Raw genomic sequence first — 4,670 nt, forward strand, 5'->3', positions numbered from 1 at the left:
CTGGTTCCCTCTTATAATCTCCATCTCCATTTTTATCTCTTTGTCGGAGTTCTCTACATTTCCCGAAAGTTTATTGAACATCTTTCTAACCAGTGTTTTGAACTCTGCATCTGTTAGATTACTTGACTCCATCATATCTGGATCTCTGTTCTGTTCTATCATATGATTTCTGCTTCTTTGTCTTCTCATTTTGGCTGCCTTTCCATGTCTGTTTCTATATACTAAGCAAAGCTCCTAAGTTTGCCGGTATTATTAGTGTGGATTTGTGAAGTAGGTGTCCAGTGGCACAGTCCTGAGAGGGGTTCAGCTGCAGGCTAAATTCAGCCCAAGCCTCTACCCCTCTGGGGCCACCTGTCAAGATTCAGCAAGCAATCCATAGATGCTGTGCTTATAGTTGCCTCAAAAGACCACACCAGAAACCCAGGCCAGCTGCCTCCAGTGTGAGTCTACGCACTGCTAGGCAAGGTGCACCTGACTTACTGAGGATATACCTGGTTGTGGCTTGAGTGGGGCCCACGTTGGGGGAGGTGGGGTTTCAGGACATCCTCTGGGCAAAGGGAGCTCTGTTATCCAGTTTGATGAAGTCGCAGCTATGGCAGCGCTGTGTCCAGCATACTGGTAGAGAGGAAGGGCTCTACAGGAACAATGGATACTGCCAGCACTTCTGTACCGAGCTAATCTTGCTTCAGCCCTCACTCTGAAAATATCTCCCTGTAAGTCCCTCATGCCCCCTGCGCACAGCTGAATGGGCACTTGTGCTCAGAGCGAGCGGTCCGTCACCGCGAAAATCCATTTGCGGGCGTGGCCCCTTTAAGAGGCTTTGGTAGCCGCAGCCTCTATCTGGACAGGGCAGTCCTGCGTCCTTGCCCGCCCTACCTTCTGCCATTTCAGGGTGATTTCTTGGATATCTCTGTAGTTGTATGGCTTATTCATTTAGATCTCAGGCAACTTTTTCTTGCTGCTGCTCCTTGTTCCGTCACAACTTTGATTTGGTCTCCAGAGGGATGAACAGAGCTTCTGTCATCTATGCCATTTTTTTCCACCCTGTGGTCAATTATTTTTAATGAATATTAAAAAAAAAACATGAAAAATAACAGAAAAAAACACAAAATGGAAAAGGGGAATGGATATGATAAAAGATAGATTTAAAAAGTTATTTAAAAACACCTTGTACCTACCTCACTACAACTTGAAAATATTAATGAAATGGACCAATTTTCAGAAAATCTTTATTGACTCAAAGAGGCATTCAAAGCCCAAGTATATTTTTAAAAAATAAAGGTACAAAGAATTTCTTCTAAAACAGCATCCAGCCTAGTAAATATTATTGGTTCTATAATAATGAGTTCTATAAAAAGTATCAAGAAGTAAATTTTTCAGAATGTCCCCCAATTCTTTATATATTATGCTGACATCAAAGTCTACCAAGACAGCATTAAGGGTAAAGTCTAAAGAATGATCTCAGTGATGAATGTAAAAGTCCTAAAACTAATAGTGACAAATCAAAACAGTGGCACATTAAAATTTCATCCAGAAACTGCAGAGTATATTTATATAAGAAATGTATTTAAATTTATTTCATACAAATTGATCCAATGAGAAAATATCAATAATCTCAATAAAACAAAAACCAAAAAATCTTCAAAATATTTAATAATCTAGTAATGAAGTATTTTTTCCTAAACAAAGAAAAAAATCTATATCTAAAATTAAAATGAAAAAAAAACAAAGATGTTTCTTATTACTATTATCTAATAATTTTCTGGATTTATGGTTAATTTCAAATAGGCAAAATATACATAATGCATTATTTTAGAAACAAGTAAAGTTGAGTCATACTGGTAGGAGAATTGACAAAGCCTTCAATGAAATCAAATCAATATTCTTGAAACAAATCTATCTGTCTAACTATCTATCTATCTATCTTTCTATTTATCTATCTATACACACACACATACTTATGCACATATATAAATTTCATATATAATAAAAGAAATATCACAAACCAATGGTAAAGTGCTAAGTTACACAATAAATAGAGTTTGGAAATGTAGGTTCTTGGAAAAATGTTAGCTTTTCACCTAGGTAACTTCCAGACTCTATATAAATTTAAATGAAAAATAAGTAAATAAAGGAACAAAAACTAGAATACTACAGGATGAATGTTGAAATGGGAGAGGCCTTTCTAAACATAAAATACAAATAAATATTGAATAATACTTAAAAGATAAAAACAGTGGTTTTGATCACTAAACAGTCAAGAGTATAAGTTTATATAAATTATTAATACACATTAATATATACATATTTATATGTGAATATGCTTCTATTCTTAATAAATAATTCACAAATGGATAAAAACTACAAAAACAAATAATGCATGGGAAATCTGGGCAAAGAATAGAAAGACACCAATATCAACATGAAAGTCATGAAAATTTTTGAGAAGACAAAAGAAATGTTTATCTTTAATAATAATTAAAATATATATTAAAATTAGATTTTTAGAAAATTCAATGAAAAATTATACAAAATTTGGTAATATCTAGTGGTGGCAAGAGTGTGGTAAGATTGGATATCTCACATACCTCAACTAGAATAAATTATCTGAAAATCAATATATAGGCAAACATTTACTAAATTTTCATATCTCTGAAGGATATGTTCTAATACAACAAATTGAGGATTTATGGCAGTATATAACTTTCCTCATTAATATGCATAAATATTATCAAATATATAAATGACCTTTTAAATAGTTAACAAGAATAATTGTGCAAAAAAGAATTGGTAGAGAACAAAGTTAGACTGAGATACAGGTTTGAGGTAGTTGGCTGAATTCTTCCTTTCTCAGTGAAACTCTCATTGATTTATTTTTTGAATTTAAATCTTGATCCACATAGTAATTTGGCATGGCTATGAAAAAAAGATAAAGTGAAAGATAGGGAAAGAGACAAATAATTACAAATTTAATCTTTGAATTACAGGAGTGTGATGTGGCGACACAGAAACATCTCCAAGCTAGAGAGAGAGCAGTTAATTTATCCTACAGGGATGTTTTACTTGAGTCATTGCCCTTCCATGCTCTGGTCCTGGCTTCAGTCTCTAGGGACATTTGGCTTTGGAGAGTACCAGGTGGGTTTGCCTACTCCATGCCTGATATTTACTTCTTGCTCTCTCAATAATCCCTTTGCATTTTGCAGTTTTAAATATGTCACTTGAATTTATATATTGATGATTACTATTGGGATATCTCAAATGGGAAGCTCCTGGTAAGTGAACCACAGCTATTTCATGTATTTCTTAGGCTTTTTCTCATTCACTTGGAGGTGTTTGAGCCTGAAATTATCTATTGAGAAAACATGGCATAAAGTTTAATCTTGGCTCTGCTACTGGCTAACCTTGAGAACTTAGTGTGTCATTTTACTTCTCTGGGCCTCAACTCAGATTCTGTACTAGAATTTAAGATTATTTTCCTGCTATGGTCTTTCCACTTTCAGGATGAGGAATAAGATTTAAAATTAGACTGTAGGTTTCCTTTTTAAATAGTAATACATATTCACTTAAACAGAGTAATAAAAGGTTTAAGCATCTATAATTCTTCTAGCCAATAAAAATTTACAAATTTTATACTGTTACTTAATCTGAATGTTCAAATGCCACAGCTGGGCAGTAATAACACCTAAATATGATTCCTTCACTCCCTTGCTTATAAACTCTAAGACAGGAACTCCTTAACCTGACACTTACTTGAAGTTGAGGTCATAATCTGCCTTCTATCTACTTTTCTTACATTATCTCTTACCACTATTACTATTTCGAAATGTCTAGCTTGAGTTTACCCAGACATTCCCTTCACTGTCAAATCTTCACATATTTTCTTAATTTGCCCCTTCTCTATGAAATGCTTCATTTCTGTTTTAGTCTATTTCTGACATTTAACAATCCTTTCCTAATTTCAAGATATAACTACCATTTATTTATATTCAAGATATTGATATCTAGCACTCTTCTAGGCATTAGTCTAAAAGCTTTCTATACATTAGAAACTTTTCAATTTTTAACTCAACTCTGCGGGTAAGTGTTACTAGACTCATTTTATAATACAGAAAACTGCAAGGTAAGGATCTTTGCCCACATTAGACAGATTAGATTCAGAACAATTAAGAGACTTTGCCTAGGTGTTCACAATTAATTGGTGCCAAAACCAAGATGTGTACAGATGATACTGGGCACATTCTACTCTCTCTATCAGTTTGTTTGTACAGTGTTAGCAAATGTTGTGGTTACTGAGCACGAGCTAGGTGCCTGGCAGTACAGATTTTGCAGTCTCACAGTTTCTCAGTCCTCCAAGCAGAAGGAATTTTTCTTCCCAATAGCGCTGCATAATTTTTTAGAGACATTTATCACATTTAAAATTTATTCTATATTTTATTCTTAATTTACAAAGTAATAATTTCTTTATTTTTTCATCAGACCTTAAATAATGTTTCCTTTTTTTCTTAAACATTTTCCTTGTGGCCAGTCACAAATGCCAGAAATTTTCTCTTTTTTTCCTCTTTTTTCTTTTTCCTTCCTTCCTTCCTCTTTCTTTCTTTCTTTCTTTCTTTCTTTCTTTCTTTCTTTCTTTCTTTCTTTCTTTCTTTCTTTCTTTCTTTCTTTCTTTCTTT

The sequence above is a fragment of the Pteropus vampyrus genome, unplaced genomic scaffold (assembly GCF_000151845.1).
Source record: "Pteropus vampyrus isolate Shadow unplaced genomic scaffold, Pvam_2.0 Scaffold502, whole genome shotgun sequence".
Classification (NCBI taxonomy): Eukaryota; Metazoa; Chordata; class Mammalia; order Chiroptera; family Pteropodidae; genus Pteropus; species Pteropus vampyrus.